The sequence below is a fragment of the Ahaetulla prasina genome, chromosome 1, assembly GCF_028640845.1.
Source record: "Ahaetulla prasina isolate Xishuangbanna chromosome 1, ASM2864084v1, whole genome shotgun sequence".
NCBI lineage: Eukaryota > Metazoa > Chordata > Lepidosauria > Squamata > Colubridae > Ahaetulla > Ahaetulla prasina.
Genome location: NC_080539.1, coordinates 266,504,474 through 266,525,949, shown reverse-complemented (window position 1 = coordinate 266,525,949; position 21,476 = coordinate 266,504,474). Strand labels below are relative to the sequence as shown.

Here is a 21,476-nt window from a genome sequence, read left to right as displayed (position 1 = left end):
AGCCCAATATTATATATATTTGTCACAAATCACACTATGTTATAATTTTTCTTGTCATATTGCACAAATCCAACAAACTATACAGTACCGTAAATTATAGCTAAACAAACTATGGCTTAGTCCAGGATATGAGCCAGAGCCTATGTTTAGTGGGACTTAAATCTAAGCATTTCATGTACTTGAAAATTGTCTTTATATATTTCAGGTTGACTTTTGTATAAAATTATTAAGGTTAATACTTATTATCAAATGCACATGCCACTATTACCAGAAAACTACATGTGATATATGGAATTGTATATAGCAGTATTGCCTCTTCCATAATGATTCTGTGATATAGCATGCTGGCCCAACATTCTTGATGTCATTGTTAAAGTATTTAGTAGTCAGTTAATTGACTTCAAATAAAATTTTTCCATAAGTACGAAGGGCACTGGGTTATGCTGTGAGCCTCAACCCTAATACTTCATAACACTCTTCTCCATCCCCAAATATGAAGGCATTATATAGCATAGAATAAAATGTAATTTTTTATTGGCCAAGTGTGATTGGACAAACAAGGAATTTGTCTTGGTGCATATGCTCTTGGTGTACATAAAAGGAAAGATACATTCGTCAAGGTACAACACTTAATGATAGTCCTAGGGTACAAATAAGCAGTCAGGAAACAATCGATATCAATATAAATTGTAAGGATACAAGCAACAAAGTTACAGTCATAAGTGGAAGGAGATGGGTGATGGGAACGATGAGAAGATTAATAGTAGTGCAGATTTAGTAAATAGTTTGACAGTGTTGAGGGAATTATTTGTTTACCAGAGTGATGGCGTTCGGGAAGAAACCGTTCTTGTGTCTAGTTGTTCTGTGTGCAGTGCTCTGTAGCGTTATTCTGAGGGTAGGAGTTGAAACAGTTTATGTCAAGACTGTGAGGGATCTGTAAATATTTTCACAGCCCTCTTTTTGACTCGTGCAGTATACAGGTCCTCAATGGAAGGCAGGCTGGTAGCAATTGTTTTTTATGCCGTTCTAATTATCCTCTGAAGTCTGTGTTTATGGGAAAGCTATACTATGTATCTGGAATATTGCACAATCAGGATACTAGAATAGTGACTTTCGATCATTTGTACCTTAAATCCCATCAATCTATCAAGTAACTCAGATCCCACTATAACAGAATCAAAAAGTCAATTTTCCCCAAGAAAGACATGTACATATTTAAAGGCATGTTATGACGATCATGTTATCGTTTATATTAAGTTAATATTATAATTTCAGTGGCTTAAACTCTCATCTAGATTATCTCTGCGTCCCACACGGGGTAAGCATGTTGTTGCTTGAGAAGTGGCATTCTAGAATGCATGGGGTACTCAAGAGTTCTTCAGATGTTTTGATTCACTGGATGGGCCTAAGAGGTATAATGCTAGAGATGTGACTTCATTGATCCTCCTGCCTTTTCCACATGTGGAGAGATTTCAAGAAAGTAAGCTAAGAAAAGAACAAATAGTTGAAATAGTTCCAGGTTAATGTTTTAAATTGTTGGATACCCACTTTTTATTATTCATGTTTGGATAGTTATGTCAATACTTACACAGATAACCAGTGCATCCAAGACTAGCCCTACTATTATGCAGAATGGCAAGTGCTGGATGACATACAGTATAGGCCAGCAAAGTGTTGGAGGACAAAACTGCCTTGTTCTACCCACAGCTAGCCTGCTACGCACAGTTTCAGTGACATAGTTGTCCCATCATCACTACTCATGGCTGAAATAAATCTCAGCTGCAACCTCAATTGATTTCTACGGATTGGAATTGATAATAGAATAGAATAGAATAGAATTTTATTGGCCAAGTGTGATTGGACACACAAGGAATTTGTCTTGGTGCATATGCTCTCAGTGTACATAAAAGAAAAGATACGTTCATCAAGGTACGACATTTACAACACAATTGATGGTCAATATATCAATATAAATCATAAGGATTGCCAGCAACAAGTTATAGTCATACAGTCATAAGTGGAAAGAGATTGGTGATGGGAACTATGAAATGATTAATAGTAGTGCAGATTCAGTAAATAGTCTGACAGTGTTGATGGAATTATTTGTTTAGCAGAGTGATGGCCTTCAGGAAAAAACTGTTCTTGTGTCTAGTTGTTCTGGTGTGCAGTGCTCTATAGCGTCGTTTTGAGGGTAGGAGTTGAAACAGTTTATGTCCAGGATGTGAGGGATCTGTAAATATTTTCACGGCCCTCTTCTTGATTCGTGCAGTATACAGGTCCTCAATGGAAGGCAGGTTGGTAGCAATTGTTTTTTCTGCAGTTCTAATTATCCTCTGAAGTCTGTGTTTTTCTTGTTGGGTTGCAGAACCGAACCAGACAGTTATAGAGGTGCAAATGACAGACTCAATAATTCCTCTGTAGAAGTTTTATGAAGAAAGTTTAATGAGAAAGGAGAGCATACTGAAAAAAAAAGTAAGACTATGATATTTTGCACAGATATAGCGTGCCATGCTAAATGTTCATCCACCTAAAGCATAACGAATCAAAGCCATACTTCAGCCCACTGAAAGCTCTGGGCTTAAATGTTTCTAAGTGCATTTGGCTGTGAGAATTTTTATTCACCACTTCACAACGGATATTTTCTGCTACCACTTTTTTTAAAGCGGAACAAATGAAACAATAAAATCTTCGTAGGGCTATTTCATTTTTTGGTAGCATGATTTCTCATGTGAATGTTTTCTTAAAACTACCTCACCATTTCTATTCCGTATTATCCTAATAAAAGTTAACAATGTAAAGGTTAGCACCAGGTTTCATAGGCTTTTCTAAAATACTGTAATCCGCAAAAACTGAAACTGAACCTTTGAATTTTTTCCTCTTGTATATGCATCTGTGAAAACTATGTCAATAAAGCAATTGGTAGCCTTTGAGATGCCAGGATACTTCTGGTTCGTTTTTCTTCCGTTATGCTGCTAGACTGATGCAGAATAATGAAATACACAGTGGTTTGGATGTACTAGCTTTGCATTTAGCTTAGAGTTGCCAACTGCTGAAATATGGTGTGCAGTTGTGCAGAATAGTAGGATCTGCAGCAGTTAAGAGCTGACATGGAAAACTTCAGTAGCTGATTTCTGCAACTCTGTAATTTTATTCCCGATTCCTTAGTGACTCTAGTTTATTTGCAAGTAGCACCCTTGCTTGCCCCACATTTTCATCTACAGTAGGAGGAAACACCCTCCTCTTCCTGCCCCCTCCCCCACCCTGCCCCTTTCCATGTAGATGAGCTCAGTGTCTTCAGCACAGGCCTTTCCAGAGACTCACTGTTCTGGTCTCTGCAATCAATTGATACATGATAATTAGATTCCTCAAGAAAAGCCAAACAAAGAGACCCATTCACCCCCTGCTTCTCTCACACGAATCCCAGTGAGAGTGATCTGGGACATTCACCAGAAACCAGACAGCCAACATTCTCCAGCACTAAAAACACAATTTAGCTTGGGGTGTTCATTTAACAAACAGATCCTTGAACCTTGCTTCTGTTTTCAGCTTATTTACGCCATGTTTCTTTACACTCATTTGATTAAAACATGTTTCTTTCTAAGATCTATTTTTACATTTCAAGAATCTCTGTTCTTTTTTGTGGTGGCAGATGGTTTAAAACATCCGAGCACAAACTCCTTTAAAAAAAAACCTCTTATACCACACTAAAAACCGCAGATTTAATATAAAAGAACTGGCAAGATTCAATCAGGTTAAAAATATAATCAATGTGGACATACACACAAATAGTTGAAAAAGAAGTGTGCTTAGATTCAATAACCTGGTTTGCCTCTATCTCAGCTGTGGAAGGGACAGATTCCATGCACTATAAAGCAAATTTACACACAGAAAGTTCGATACAGAGAAGGTGTATTACAGAAATTACGTCCATTTGATTGTTTCACATAAAAAGGCTCTTTGTTAGCGAGACACAATTCCTCATTTGCTCATATTATCATACAAAGGCTTCATATTGACTCCATAACTTGTGAACTCATAAGCTATTGGGAAAAGGGGTGCCAATTTCTGAGGAGGGAAGTTATAAGCCATACTTAACTGTCAACTCCCCATTAGTAGTACACTGAAAGGCTAAGACTTTGTGGTCCTTGAACTTTTGGTGCAGGGCTTGTACTAAATTGATGCAGTGAGGGGCAACATTCATGAGAATTTTGAAACATATAAGTGGCTTATTCTTCTGTCAGTTTCTTCTTTAAACTGGGTAGGGGAAGTTTTCTTGCATACCTGTTTTTCCCTGATATTGGAGCAGAGTTAGAGAGAAGCAAGTAATTAGGAGCTTTCTTTGACTTGCGTGGAACTCCTTCTTGTGCAATACTGCTGGCTGTATTTGTGGGGGAGGGAGGATGAAATCAGTTCACAGGCTACAGTCTTATTGCTCCATCTACTAGATATTATTTTCTGGGGGGAAAAGTGTCTTTACCGCTTGCCTTCTGGTGATCGAAATTACTTTTACAAGTACTTATAGGGAATAGGAGCTCCTGACCCATCCTTTCCATTTGGAAGTCCAGCATACCAGCACCCACTTTATTAAAAAAAAAAATGAAGAGCAAAACTTCTAGCCCACTGTGTAGCCCACTGAGATTTGATACAGAGATTTGAACTGAATTATCCCATTCTTCCGAATTTGATCATCAACTGAGAATGAATAATATGAAACTGGATGCTTCCAGTTCAGTGGCTTCATTTCCTTCTTGCACATGTGCAAAAAGACAATTTTATCCCTATTGTATGCAACTAAAACATTCTCACTTAAAAAATACAAAGCAAATCTCAACATAGTTAGTATCTTTTTTCCACAAAATTTAATAAATTGTCAAAGAGACACCAAACTTGAAGTAGACAAAACAAAATATAGAATTATGCCTGCTCTACTCACAAAAATAGTCACCACAGCAGAAATTTTTTAAGGAGAAATCAACATAAAGCACAACACAACTCTTTTTAGCTCATACCTGTTTTTACCTCAGACCTGATATCAGCTAGCATACTGAACAGAGAGTAAATCTTTTGTGGTTTTTCTCAATTCCTGATTTCAGGTGTATGGAGTCATACCTATGCATAGGATTGTCATGTTGGAAGCATTATTATTATTTCTTTAATTATATTCTCATTTCCATTTTTATTGCTTCTCTTATCTAATCAGGGTAGATAATGTGCTGAAAAGTCACAAGAGGCATTAGTAGGTGAGCTGATCGCTTTGCACTATTTTTTAATAATATGACAATCAGAATGATATCAGACAATTTGTGATTTAGCATTGCTAATGTCATGCTTGTGAGTCATATATTAGTGAATCACAGGATTAAGTCTTGAAGAAAACAATTTCATATCCAACTCCAATATATTGTACACACGTTCCTAAATTTATACTTAGCCTATCTATCACAAAGTTTACATACAGCTTTTCTGATATAAGAAAAAGGTATTGGTATAATATGAAGCAACAACCCTGCTCAATACAGGTAGTCCTCAACTTACAATCGTTCATTTAGTGACCGAAGTTACAACAGCACTGAAAAGGGTGATTTAGGACCATTTTTCACATTTATGATTATTGCAACATCCACATGGTCACGTGATCAAAATTTAGACACTTGGCAACTGTATCAATAGAAATTGCCAATGTATGAGTCTAAGGATACCGATAGTAGACATGAATAATAGAAAGGATGTAAATCCCAGCAGATGTTGGGAACTGATAAATCCTTGTAAATAATCTTTATAGTTATGAAATAGAATAGAATAGAATAGAACAGAATAGAATAGAATTTTTATTGGCCAAGTGTGATTGGACACACAAGGAATTTGTCTTGGTGCATATGCTCTCAGTGTACATAAAAGAAAAGATACATTCATTAAGGTACAACATTTACAACACAAATGATGGTCAATATATCAATATAAATCATAAGATAAACTAAGATTGCTTTATTTGTACTTCCACACAAGTACAAAGAAATCCAGGCTATTTCAGAAATCTAGGACCAGTTTTTTTGAAGGATTATCTATCTCCCATCTGCTTCAAGTTCCTTCAATTCATCATTGCCATCCATTAGAAACCTATTAGTGCCTTCTCTGTCATAGCACCTGTCCCCTGGAATGGGATACCCCCCCATGGCTTCTACTCTAATGATGCTGTGCTGCTCTTTAAAGATATGGCTCTTCTCCCAGGCCTTGGAGTAGACTGCCCATCGACCTGTTTGTGTTCTTGTTTTTAAAGGGATTATTGTTGTCCAGGTGCTTTACTTTCTTTTGTTTTTAAATTGCAAGCTGCCCAGAGTCATATGGCCTCTAAATCAAATAAAAATACATAAATAAAGAAATATCAAATTTTCACTGTTTATTGTGAAGGCTTATCTACTGAATGGAGAAGGAAAGGGAATGAAAATCAAAACAGTCATATTAGGGCAGATCGAAGGCCTATCTAATCTCAGCATATTATTCTCACAATCACCATGTCTATGAGAAGTCTCCATTGGGAAACAATGACCATAGCATTTTCTTACTTCTGTTCTCTAATAACTGGCATCAAGAGGCAGGCAGCTTCTGAAACTGGAGGCCATTACCGGTGATGTCTAGAAGCGATTGATACCCTTATCTACCATGTAATTATCTAATTTCTTTTAAATTTGCATGAAAAATATCCAAGTTGCTGGTCGTCATGATATTTTTGGCAATATGGTCTATGAATAAGTACTTGTGTGAAGTTTACAATAGTTCCTTTCGTCTCTTTTCTATGCTTCAGTTTCATTGCTTAGAACTAGTAAATTAGACTGGCAGAAAATGTCCTCCATCTTCTCCATACTCTTATGTTTCTGAAAAATCTCATCATACCTTTCCCTTACGTGTCTTATTTCTAAACTAAAAATGCTCTATTTCCCCACAAAAATTGCTCTGCGATAATTGTTATTGTTAATTTGTACCCTAGAAATTGCTTCTAATTTGTTGCATTATTTCCAAATGTAATAATTGGGTAACAACATAGTTTATTTTAACAGCCATTTTATTTTCCTTCTCCTGTTTTATCTTTCATCTTCTTGGCTAACTTGGTAGAATGTGTATATGATTATGTAAAATTTAAGCAGCTCTAGGTATAAAGGTGATCATTTTCTAGTTTGCCCAATTGTCATTTGGAATGAAATCAACAAATCATGTCATTTGAGACTATTATATAACCTTTAATGTTCATCCCTGTCCCCCAGTATGCATATGCTGCTGGACAGTCATTCAATGTTGCCCCACTTAGGACATTCAGCCTCAAACAGTAAATTGGTTGAGTTAGATAGTAGCCAATATAGCTTGAGATATTCTTTCCCAACCCCATCTGAGTTTTTCAGTGGCTGGCCTGAAATGACCTTTGGAGTTTTCAATGGAATTCTCAGACTGAAAAACTCGTAAGCATCTAAAAAAAATCTTCTTCCTGCGTCAACTCAAAAAACTCAGACTGCTGACACAGTTTTGCAGAGGAATTATTGAGTTTGTCATTTCTACTTCTATAACTATCTGGTTTGGCACATCAACCAAACAGGACAGGTACAGATTTCAATGGATAGTTTGGACTACAGAAAAGCAATTGCAACCAGCCTGCCTTCCATTGAGCACATGCATACTGCACGAACTAGAAAGGGGGCTGAGAAAATATCTACAGACCTCTCACGTTTTGGATATAAACTGTTTCAATTCCTCCCCTCAGGACACTCCTATAAGGCACTGCATACCAAATCAACCAAACACAAAGACAGCCCCCCCCCCACCCAATGCCATCACTCTGCTAAACACCTAATTACCTATAATTCCCATAACATTGTCTTATGCCTAGGGATATTTACCCAAGTAGTAGGGCTGTATTACTATTATCCTTCTCATCTTTCCTATTAACTTCTTCTATTGGTATCTTATGATTTATCACTTAGTTGTTTGTATCTTATGATTTCTGATTGCATCTTATGATTTCTGATTTATTACTCTGTTGTTTGTATGTGCACTGAGAGCTTATGCACTGGAGACAAATTCCTTGTGTGTCCAATCACACTTGGCCAATAAAGAATGTTCTATATTCTGTTCAAAATGTGTTGAACATTTTCTATTCCATTAGTGCCATCAGCAAATTGCCAGGGTATGTTTTCTGAAGTTATAAAAACACACTGTTGTATGTGCTCCCTCTACTGGCTCAGTTTCAGCACTGATTGCTATAATTACAATATTTTAATGATATCCTATGAATTGTTTATTGCATGCTAAACTTTTCTTGAGAAATAGGTAATTAACATATAAAATTCACTTGTTAAAGAGCAGCTATCATTTTAAATCAGAGAATGGCAGATATGGATCTAGATTTAGTGGTCCATTTCTAACTAATTAATAACTAATCACCTGGCCTTCAAAGTTATCCAGAATATATCACACAGAGAAAGTGGGCAATTCTGAAAAATGTGGCCTCCACTATTTAAAACTGCTTACACAGGAGCTTACATATATGCACCCATCATTACATATATGCACCCATAATACAAACACATGAAATACTGTTTCTTCTGAAATAATTAGTTTTAAAAGACAGCTTTCTTATACTACAATGAAATGATGATCAATTGATAGAAACCAACCGTGTATAAACTCACATTTGTGCTAGAAACCAAACCTGATCAACAATTGAGGCTGGTGTAGAACTTTAAATATCAGGATTAGCTTGCAAGGTAATGATAGAATGTAATCGTAATGATAGAAGATAATAGATATATATTGCATTAGACCAAGGGATAGCAACCTGCGACTCTGGAGCTGCATGTGGCTCTTTCACCCCTCCCTGTCACTCAAAATATGTGTCACAATTGTCAATGTGCGACACCTGCCGACACACAATTTATTGAGCTTTTCAACGATGGATAAATCCGAGAAAAGAAAAGTTTCAGAAGAAAAAAGAATGTTTAAGTCAACTACATATGCTTGTTTTGTGGCCGCTCAAGAAATAGTCAGGCACGGGAAGGGTTTTGTGGCTCCCGGTGTTTTCTTTTCTGTGGGAAACAGGTCCAAATGGCTCTTTGAGTGTTTAAGGTTGCAGACCCCTGAATTAGATGAATACTCCTTTGTTTTCTGCTCTCTTCTTTCCGTTGTCTCTGAGCATTGTTATAGCCAACACAGAATCTTCTGCAATCAGTAAAAGATGCTATCTTGCAATCCCCATTCAAATCTCAGGATTATTTTCTCTCTCTCTTTCTCCTTCTCTCCCTCCCCCCCCCTCTCATGAAAAAGAGAGAGAACACTGTGAGCTAAATGTAGTGTATCAGATTATTGGTATTAAGTATGTCTGTGATCTAAAATTGTTGCTTGATAACCTCAGTCTGCCAGTAGATGTAATATTGGCAGGCTCACTGGATTTAGTTGTAGATATTTCAGTATTTGCCTTTTATATCAAGGGTCTCCAACCTTGGTCCCTTTAAGACTTGTGGACTTCAACTCCCAGAGTCCCCCAGCTAGCAAAGCTGGCTGAGGAACTCTGGGAGTTGAAGTCCACAAGTCTTAAAGTGACGAAGGTTGGAGACCCTTGTTTTATATGATTGTAGAAAAGGTGTAATAGGAATGAGGAGTGAGAACTAGCTTTACTTTGTCTTGTTGAAGAGGAGAGAAAGGGCAGCAAAACTCAACCCACCACTCAACGGACCAACCCAAGGAAGAATAAGGCTGAACCTGTTATAGTCTGTTAAGACAAAGGGAAAAATAACACAGTGGGGTGGCTAGCTTTATTGGGAAGATGAATGTGTTTGATAGTGCCATAAATGATTGAACATTGTTTACAAAGAAACTTGAAAGTTTTTTTAGGCAAATGAGACAGCTGTTGGAAAAAAACCGTTTTATTGAGTATGCTGAGAGAGAAAGCAATTTAGCTTTGCATCAGTAGTAAAAATAATACAACAACATTTTGTTGCCATTGTTGATTCCAGAGTATTTCAGGTTTTGTAAACACAAGCAAAAGGAAAATGAGTTCACTGACAGAATCTGCAATTGAACTTAACATGCCTAAACACTGCACATCTGGAAAGGACCATTGAGAAATCAGCTGTATAGCATTTTGAATGAAAACATTTTTAAACCCTAAACAGATATAGATTTAACACTTAGCAGAGCATTTGAAATTGTTATCTGTATGGGCCCTGATGCCTGAACTAACACAGAACTGGAATCAGGACTCAAGATAAATGTGAATACATCTGCAGTAACAGTAACAGATCAAAGAAATACTGTGCTATCATTGTGGCAGAGATTCACAAACTCCAACTCAATGTAGATTTAAGGGAAAAAACTGTAGAACACGCAGTAAAGAAAAACATATTCAAAGAGTCTGTTGCAGGAAAGAAACAAACTACTTTCTAAAAATAAACAACCAAGCCATTACTTTAAAGAGTGTGGTAGTATATATAATAAATAAAACATTAATAAGGAAAATCAAACAAGGATAGTTAATATGTAAACCTCTTATGACTTAAGTATAAGAGATGAAATAGGATCAGCAATAGGAGTCACTCATGCCCCCAGTGAACAGCAAAACAATATAAATGAAATTGGATGTTTATGCTGTATCAGTGATATCAAGAACCAGTTTGGTATCGGTATCAGGCTAGAAATGAGACTGTGCTATAGCTATACAACCAGTTGGGTGGCCTTGGCCCAGTCACTCTCTCTCAGCCCTAGGAAGCAGGCAATGGCAAAACACTTGTTCAGGCAATTGCCAGGAGTCAACATTGGCTCAAAGGCACCATAGAAAAACAAACAAATTTTAAAAAATCAGTGGTATCACAGTAGGATATCACAGTATCAAAGATATTAAACTAGACCCATCAAAAATATAATAATATACCTAAAATGTATGCAGGGTGAAAAAGAATTTCTAAGAATTCCTACCCTGTTTCCCTCCAAATAAGACATCCCTGATAATAAGCCCAATCGGGCTTTTGAGCACATGGCAATAAGGCCAAGTGCTTATTTCAGGGTTCAAAAAAATATAAGACAGGGTCTTATTTTCGGGGAAACACAGTATTCGAGTAAAACCTGTAATGTAATAACGATTGAGAAATGTTGGAGTTGTATGTTGTTCAAAACAGGTAGAGCAGCAATCTAAGCTATGAATGGCTGAGGAAGCTGCGGGCTGAATGGAGTTCCATCAACAATTCTTATTCTGAGTCCACTGAAAGTAATCTGTCTCCCTCTCTTCCCTGCTCCCTGCTCCCTCCTCTCTCTCTCTCTCTCTCTCTCTCTGTATGTGTATGTGTATGTGTATGTGTATGTGTATGTATCTGTTCAAAGACAACCCATACTGTTGCATGGCCAGTTCTGTATGTCATATGCAAAAAGGTAGACACAAGCTGAATTGAATGGATGCTGTAGGATTTCTTTCCGCCCTGAAGTTGATTATAGCTTCTGGGTTACCCCTGTAGTTCCAGTAGCTTAAAACTATAGAATTCTAAGGTCTGTAGGTTAAGAGTAAATTACCATTAATCTACCTTTATAGGCTGAACAACACTCCTTACCTAAAACTGAGGACATTTTTGCTAATCTCACTGTGAGACATTTCAGAAAAAAAGATCTAATAGAGACTTATTCACAGGGAAATGGAGAAAGTTTCCAAAGTACGTCTTACCATGAACCCACTTAAGGTTATATCTATACGATAGACTTGTTTTTGGAATATGTAGCATCTGCACCAGCACTTTGGCAGAGAGCCATGGACCAAGTATAACAAGGCACTGACTGCTATTTAGGTGACATATTATCATTGGAGAAAATGTTGAGATGTATCTGCAAAACCTCAAGATAGTCTTGTATATTTGAACTAGACTGTGATGTTTCTCTGTGTCATATATGTGTGTATATGCATAATGGTTATCTTTTGAGAGCCGAATGCAACGAAATTTCATTTTAATGTATGCTGATTAGTGGACACTTAAAGTGATAATAAAGTATTCTATTCTATTCTATTCTATTCTATTCTATTCTATTCTATTCTATTCTATTCTATTCTATTCTATTCTATTCCATTCCATTCCTAGAAACTGGCAGACAGTGGCTTTTAAGATGATAAAACAAATGGTGAGTTTTAAAAACCTAGTACTGGTTATTGAGAATTTATTTAAATTCAACCCCAACTCCTCTCCCCCTCTCCCCGTTCTGTGTGTCCGGCTCCTCTTTTGTCATCTTGTGTACATGATTTTATCTGTTAATGTTTTTATTGCTGTGTTTTTTATCATGGATGATTTTAATGTTTTTCAGTATTGTTATGCTGTAAGCCACCCAGAGTCATTGGATACGATGTCTGTAAATTTATTAAAAATAAAAAAACCCTGAAATATCACCTTGGCATAAGTATTCAGACCCTTCACTCAGTACTGTGTTGAAACACCTTTGGCAGCAATTACAGCCTAAAGTCTTTTTGGAAATGACGTGACAAGCTTAGCAACCTGGATTGGGGGATTTTCTGCCATTCTTCCTTGCAAATCCTCTCAGGCTCAGTCAGGTTGGATGGCAACTATTGATGGACAGCCATGTTCAGGTCCCTCCAGAGATGTTCAGTAGGGTTCAAGTTAGGGCTATGGCTGTCCCCAAGCCACTCCTGTGTTGTCTTGGCTGTGTGCTTAGGAGCATTGTCATGTTGGAAAGTGAATCTTTGGCCCAGTCTGAGGTCCTGAGGGCTGTGGAACAGATTTTCATTGAAGATATCCCTGTACTTTGCTCCATTCAGCTTTCCCTCAACCCTGACCGGTCTCCCAGTCCCTGCCACCTCTGTGTAAATTCATACATTATTTTTCTCCATATCCTCTGGAGAGAAACCTGATAATACAGATCTTGCCACTTGTGGAAAGTAACATGTATGTAACTATACATGTAAGTCACAGACAGACGCATTAAATGTGTTTCCAAATGCAGAAGACCAATGTCATCCGAATGACATCGGTGGAATGGGGGTGGGGGCAGGGCTTGCATGAAGCATCCATGGTCAGACCCCCAGTTAGAAAACTCTTGAATGGGGGTAGGCTATCACCATTCTCAATGGTTTAAAGGTGAACTTTCATTGTTCTTTCTTTATATGTCTGTGAAATTTGGACTTACTGTTTTAAGATAAATACTAATACCATGTTTCCCTGAAAATAAGACGCTGTCTTATATTTTTTTGAACCCTGATATAAGTGCTTGGTGTTATTTTCGAGGAGGTCTTATTATTTTGGGGTGCGTGGAGCAAGACGGGGCTCCTCTTGCCATCTTACCTGATTTCCAGCTCTGTCTCCCTAATCCTAACCAGAGGAAATGGCGGGGACCGGATGTGCTTGTGGTTAAATTTCTTTGGGGGAGGGCTTATTTTTGGGGGAGGTTTTACTTTGGGGGAGGGCTTATTATCCAGGAAGGTTTAGCTCTGCCTGGTAAGGCCTGTTATTAAGAACACAAAGCCTGCAATTACTGCAGGTTCGAGCCCGGCCCAAGGTTGACTCAGCCTTCCATCCTTTATAAGGTAGGTAAAATGAGGACCCAGATTGTTGGGGGGGCAATAAGTTGACTTTGTAAATATATACAAATAGAATGAGACTATTGCCCTATACATTGTAAGCCGCCCTGAGTCTTCGGAGAAGGGCGGGGTATAAATGTAAACAAAAAAAAAAAAAAAAAAAGGTCTTATTTTCAGGGAAACATGGTATTCTTGGATATAATGGTCACTCTGTCAACTATTCATAGTTTAAATTACAGTGAAATTTCTTTCCGTTTTTGTTTTTCTTTTTAGTGCACACAGCACTGTTTATATTTTTGTATATTCATTCTTTGGGAGAACAGGAAATTCCATGTAGCCCCACTTAAGATGGAGGAGTAAGGGAGACGAAAACAATTTCACTGGGGCAATAATGTCAACTAAAGATAATATCTGTCACAGAATGCATTTGAAGCATAATAAATATAACTAGAGAACACAAGAGGCTAGGTTAAAATAACACGAAGGTTAATAAGACTCAAAGCAGATTTGATCTTCTCTGTAGCACATGATTTATAGTTTCAACCTTAAAGCTCTCTAAAATATTAAAAATGATATTTTGCTAATTTTGAAAACCCAGGAAAGTTCTTTCCTGGTGAAGTTATTTATTAATTTTGTTGACTTCAAAAAGGTAGCTCTGACTTTGAAAAAATGTAATAATACAGCCCCCAATTAAATGGTGCTCATAATCTCTTAAGCCTTTACTTAGACTGCTGTGCTTTACATCCTTTTAACTCTTTAGTGCTTTAGATTGATTTTTTCATAAGCATTAAGCAACCTTACCTTTGGAAATGATCTCATTTCTGTTGTCGCTGGGAAAATTGGCATTCAATCCATTGACAATTCTACCCAATTGTAGAACAGCACTATTAAAATGTATCCTGATAAGATGATGTGCTGATGATTCATTTTATCGTATATAACAGTAAAATAAATTTGTACCCTGCAGAAAGATCACTTATACTATTAAAGGCCTGAAGTTTGAAGGAAAGAAAGGTGAAGTAAAGTGATTTTTTTAAAAAAAGCTATATCTCATTTCTGTATATCAACAATCTCTATGTAGCAATAACAGGACATATTTACTACTACTGAGGTACCCTTTTTTCTGGATTTTACAAGTTGTCTGCATTGTGGAACAACTTCAAACTGCATTCATTATAATTGTTATCTTGAAAAAGTGGATCGTATAGGCAAGAATGATCATACTGTCATATAGTCAGTAGTTTCTGTAGGAGATGACCAGGCTGAGCCTGAGGGAATGGTCAATGCATCTTGTCATGAATCCCTTCTCCCGTACAAGACATCTAAGTCCAGCCCACCTTCAATTCCTTCTACCCCTATCTACTTTCAAATTGGCTGTTAGTAGTTCAAATTTTTGAAGAGAGCTTAAGCTTGCAATAAATCTTTATACTCACTTGAATTGCCTAGAACAGGGGTCTCCAACTTTGTCAACTTTAAGCAAAGCTGGCTGAGGAATTCTGGGAGTTGAAGTCCACAAGTCTTAAAGTTGACAAGGTTGAAGACCCCTGGCCTAGAAGATCTGATTTCCCTGGCGCCTGACAGTTTCTGTGGCAGTGATATCCCTGCTGTATCCTGTATTATTAAGAATAGTAGTCTCATTACTTTTTTTAAAACAATGGATTAAGTATCTGTCCTGTTTTATTCAAAACAGATTCTACAATGATTATAAGGTCCATTTTATTGCTGGCATGTTTGGACGGTACCCAAGTCTATGCCTATATTGGACTGCTGTAGAAAATGGTTTGATCTTATTTCTTACAAATCAGTAGAAGTTGGATCAGTTCCAAATGGAGCATTAATTAATGTCAAAAAAGCAGCGTGAGAGCATAATTAATTACAGGGATGTGGATCCCAGCTGTGGAGGTAGATAAAGTCTACATAATTAAAGCTGGTTAACAATGGGAACTGCAATGTCTTTGCAACATCAGAGCCTCAACTTTAATGTCAAAACAAAATTAACACATACCCAAGAGGTACAGATGTTTAATTAAGAGCAACAACATAGAAATCATTAGGCAACGTCTACAGAAAGGACAAAAAAATACAGCATTTTAAACAAATCCTTGCAGAAGGACTTGTGAAAGAAAGCCTGGAAGTGTGTTTTGAAACTTTCATAGTGGCTACAGGGAACTAAACTATATTACAAACAGAGACCAGTACTGGAAGTGACAATAAAGTTTGCCCGACTGTAAAAGTGTCAGGTAATGTCTTAGATGTTATTCTGCCTTGAGAATCACTAAGTATGCAATATTATTGTCTAGCTAATCTGTCAGTTCCATTAAGTAACACCATCTCTACATATTTGCACTGGACTGCAACCTAATAACTTACAATGATTTATATTATGTGTAAAATAAGACTACATTCCTTATATAAGGCTCCGTATAATTCTTGACTTCTATAATATACGAATATTATGGAGTCAATTCAAAACTTTGTGTACCCTTTATGAAACTTACCAGTAAAGTTTGGGAAACCGAGAAATGATAATAGTGAGCCTTGGGTTTGGGCAAATGTAAGCTATTTAAAATAGTAATTAGTCATGGATAATCAGCTATTGTTTTCCTCAAAGAGATAATGCAATGAGCTTTTCTTGAACTTACTGGAGACAAATTTAAAAAGGCATTTGGTTTAAGAAACAGAACATTTGCTTAATAAAATTAAGAACATCTGAAAGCCAGTGCCAAAACAGCCTTTTACAATCCAAGTTGAAGATATTGCTTTGTATGACGAAGGACTTTGGGTTTAGTTATCTATTGATGTATGAAACTGAAACAGATTTTTTAGAAGCACTAGTCAGCCAGGATATGAACAGACCAAAGGACAAAGCTGTCCACCATTGTGTACATAGTCTATGCCAACAAGCGACTCCTAGGAGTGGCCAAACTGATCCATCTCTCTCGCTGACAGTCCTTTTGTCTAATGTGACTGTGGAATGAAGCTTTAAGGCTAGGCAGTAGATAAAAACATACAATTGACCATGTCCAATGACTGACTCAATCATGTGACGTTTTCATGTACATAAAAGCATAATTGACACTCTGGTCTTTGCAGATGTTTGGTAATTCATTCAGTTCCCACAATGATATCAGAAAATAAGTCTTGTGAACTGGCAATAACTGTGCTTTCCTCTGATCATGTTCTTCTCATCTCTAATATCTATTTACATGCAAATGGACCTCTGATTTTTGCTTGTCTTTCAAGTTGCTATTAAATTGCCATTGTACAATTAACACAATACAATGTATGAAAGAATGCCTTGCATTTATATAGATTTTGGAGACGATGCTTTATTATACAGAATACAGGGTTTGTTTGTTTTTTAAAAAACAACTACCCTCAACTAATTTCCCTCAGAAAAATCTCAAAGGAAGAGAAGAGATTCTAGGTCCTTGTCAAAGAAGTGTAATGGTATTGTTGCTCTGTTGATAAAGCTTAAGTATATTTTTCAGCTTGCATATCAACATTTATATTTTTGACAGATTTACTGCATGTTAAATCCCAAATATGGAACAGTACTATTCTGACAAACTTCCCATAATTTTGGTCCAAGCAGGATTAAGGGTAATCTACTAGAGAAGCTGACGATAGCATGGACAAGATCTTGTAGGACTTAGACTAATGGAACCCCTAGGTTATAGCAGGATTTTTCTGGATCCTAAAAGATACAGTAAATAAGTGGGTATTGGAGGAAAGAAAACATATATTATTAGACATTTCAATTTAAACTGCTATTGGTGTCAGAATAATCACCTAAGGAGGAAAAACTTTGAGTTGATATTAGATTGTTCATACCTGGTGTATCTGGATAAGAGTGGTTACCTGGATGTGTTTTTCTTCTAGTTTGGAAAGAGGTGGTGGTACAACCAATGCTGGATGATATATAAAAGGAATTCATTTTTAAAGAATTGTCTGAAGTAATCCTTGTATGTCTTTCCTTACTACTGACGGTGACACTTTTTTTTAGTGTCATTGGACTGGGAGGTGCTATTTTGCTATTGTGACAGTAGTCTTTTAAAGAGAATAGCCAATGATATCACACAGCAGTAGTAGCAAGCTATTGCTTACAACTCGTTCACTGTCTCCCGTGTTTTTGTACTCCAGAAAGTTATCTGGAGAAGTTCTGTAGAGTCATCAATATGTGAACTGTGTAACTAATCATTCTTTCCACAAATTCCAGAAATAGAAGTCAAGTCCTAAGTGAAGGCATGAGATTAGAAACTTGGGCTAAGGAGTAGGAATGAATACGCAATCTAAACGCAATAAAATATTTTCTTTGGGGTTGAATTTGATCCATATTTGTACAGTCAGTGTGTTTTGCATAAGATTAAAGATACATTTTTCAGTTTAGGGATACAAGTAGTCCTCACTTATCAAAGGTAATCGGGATTGGGAGCTCTATCACTAACAAGTCATGGTCATAAGGCATAAAGTCATGTCACTGTGTGACTTATGATGGCAGTTCTGGCAATACAAGTTGCTTTCATTGGATGAATGTCATGCAATTGTAGTGTCCCAAGATCACATGATCATCATTTGCAATGTGCTGGCATTTCCATTGACTTTGCTTGAGGGAAGTCGGAAGCGAAGGTCATGAATAGTGACCACGTGAACGTGGGATGCTTCAACATGGCAATTGTAAGCCAGTTGCTGAGTGCCTGAATTATGGTCAATATGACCACAAGGATGCTGTAACAGCTTCAACTATGAAGACCCGTAGTAACTACCCCTCTTTTAGCGCTGTTGTAACTTTGAGCAATTGCTGAATGAGTGGACATTAAATGAGGACCACCTATACTCATAAAATCTGCTCGTTTTTTGAAGTGAAGTTGAGGAAATGACCAAAAGCACATTTTCCTCCAGTTTAGAGTGCCACATTAGAATAGAATAGAATAGAATTTTTATTGGCCAAGTGTGATTGGACACACAAGGAATTTGTCTTGGTGCATATGCTCTCAGTGTACATAAAAGAAAAGATACGTTCATCAAGGTACAACATTTACAACACAATTGATGATCAATATATCAATATAAATCATAAGGATTGCCAGCAACAAGTTATAGTCATACAGTCATAAGTGGAAAGAGATTGGTGATGGGAACTATGAAACGATTAATAGTAGTGCAGATTCAGTAAATAGTCTGACAGTGTTGAGGGAATTATTTGTTTAGCAGAGTGATGGCCTTCGGGAAAAAACTGTTCTTGTGTCTAGTTGTTCTGGTGTGCAGTGCTCTATAGCGTCGTTTTGAGGGTAGGAGTTGAAACAGTTTATGTCCAGGATGCGAGGGATCTGCAAATATTTTCACGGCCCTCTTCTTGATTCGTGCAGTATACAGGTCCTCAATGGAAGGCAGGTTGGTAGCAATTATTTTTTCTGCAGTTCTAATTATCCTCTGAAGTCTGTGTTTTTCTTGTTGGATTGCAGAACCGAACCAGACAGTTATAGAGGTGCAAATGACAGACTCAATAATTCCTCTGTAGAACTGGATCAGCAGCTCCTTGGGCAGTTTGAGCTTACTGAGTTGGCGCAGAAAGAACATTCTTTGTTGTCCTTTTTTAATGATGTTTTTGATGTTAGCTGTCCATTTGAGATCTTGCGATATGATAGAACCCAGAAATTTGAAGGTTTCTACTGTTGATACTGTGTTGTCAAGTATTGTGAGAGTATTAGTACTGTTTAGTTATGATACGGCCTTCCTGGGCAGTCAATTTATGCTTTGCGTTCAAAATGAATTACTGCAACGTGGAGCTGATTCTGGTTTTGCATCCTTATCCTAAGCTACAGGTCATTTTCTCGCATATTATTTAGTCTCCTTCCATAGGTCATTCCCCCGCCTCCTCAGTTTAGCACGTGCTATTGCAACTATGAAACATTATGAGGGTGAACTGGTTTTAAAAACGTATTTGATGCTTAGTAAGCACACAACAAACTGTACATTATAATATTTGCTGTGTTTAGAATGTGATTGTAGAACCCTGGAACTGCATACTTGACGCAAGTCAAAAGAAAGCATGTGGTTATCCCTTGGCACATTTCCCATTCTGTAATCAATTTCATAATCTGATTAATTGTGAAATGAGAAGTACATAATATAATTGATTTCATTATCCTTTAATTTCACAGTGCCATTTAAAACATCCCCCAAAGATCTCTCATAAATTTTAACAGGAAAATGAAACAGTTGGTTGATGGGAAATTAGCATCAGGAGGGTGCATTTCATGGAATCTATGAGTGAGGCAGCCATTTCATAGATAGAATAAAATTCCTCTGTAAACTTGCCCTGGGCTTTTGAATTACTTTTCTCAGAGAGATCTATTTGGTTCCCTCCCCACTTTCTTGGTTTCTGCTCCATCACTCCTTCCCCTTTGTTTCTTTCAGGGGTGGGTTCTACTTACCTTTACTACTGGTGCGCATTATGCCCGCACGTGCACACTCGCTCCGCTCATGTGCACGCAAACTCTTCTGCGCATGCGCAGATCGCTTTTTGATGATGTTCTTGTCAGTGGGCGGAGCATTTATTTATTTTATTTTATTTATTTATTTTATTTATTAAATTTTTATACCGCCCTTCTCCCGAAGGACTCAGGGCGGTGTACAGCATCCCGCCGGTTTTACTACCGATTCTATAGAACCGGTCCGAACCGGGGGCAACCCACCACTGCTTTCTTTGTTTCATTAGTTATTTATGTAAAAAAGTTGTTGTTCTGCATTTCAGTTCTTTACTTTTCTTCTGCTATTTTTATTTTCTCTGATGGGTCCTGCATCTATTACTCTTTCCCTGTGGTCTGTGTTTAATTAAATGTCTCACTAAAAATAGACCTGCAAGGCAGTTCTGATTTGTTTTGACGGAGGCCTGGTTGTTGTAATTTTGCCCCGATGATTCAGATGCACAGGTTGTCACGCAACCCTCTCTTTTACCTGCTCCAGAATTCACCAAGAAGCCGTTTTTGAGCTGTTGCAAATTCTGCCAAAAGGCTGTAGAGGAGAGTGGTAAAACGAATCATCTTTCTTTCAACGTAAGAAGAAAATGCCTTATTTTTCAAATTTCTCGTTAAAGTGAAGGTCCTCTTCAAAGATCTGCACAGCCTGAACCAAAAACCATTTTGGCTGCGAAAACTTCTAACGTGTTCCTAGGCCTCAGATTGATCCTCAGTGGCAGCCATAGCCAACCAAGTGCTATCCAGATGCACAGGAGAGCAACTCTTGTTTTCTACAGCAGCCTCTGCTCCATTTCCTGTTTCTCTTCATGGCTAGAAACAGCTTTGAGGAAGTCATTTTCCTCAGGGGAAGGGAATGGGGAAAAGAGTTTATTTGTTTTTGCTCTTTCCCTCTGCTGTGGCTATGATACAGTCGGGGCACTATCATCCATGTTAGCTGCTACATTTAGACAAAGAAAAAAATGTTATCAGATGTAGCCATTCTGTAGAGATACTACAGAAAAATGCTCAGAGTAAAAAAAAATAAATAGTCACGTGATTTATTAATGCATTCTGTGTTTTTACTGCAGAAATCATTAACACTATGCATAGACTTTGTTTTTCCTCCCAAACATCCTTATAACAATGGCCATTTTCATATTTCTATTTCAGTTTTAAAAAACAACAACAGAATTTGAAAAAGAAAGAAAGAAACAATGACGATGTCTATAGAGATTCTCAATCATCCAGGTCATGGTTGTCCCAAAGGTGGTGCTCAAAAGGCAAATGGACTTTCTTGGTTGTTTCCTTGAAAACATTTGTCTTCTCATCCAAGAAGAATAGAAAAAGCTTCTTGGATGAGAAGCAAAACATTTTCAAGGAAAAAAACCAAGAAAGTCTAGTTGCCTTTTGAAGACCACCTTTGGGACAAACAATAAAGATACTTTCAGATCAACAATCAATGGCAA

At 37.3% G+C, this 21,476-nt stretch overlaps 1 long non-coding RNA gene across 1 annotated transcript in view; it reads left to right on the top strand.

Annotated features, from left to right (window-relative positions):
- Nucleotides 1-21,476, top strand: part of LOC131185525 (uncharacterized) — a 32,401-nt gene that overhangs the window by 964 nt on the left and 9,961 nt on the right. The gene's annotated exons all lie outside the window — the stretch shown is intronic.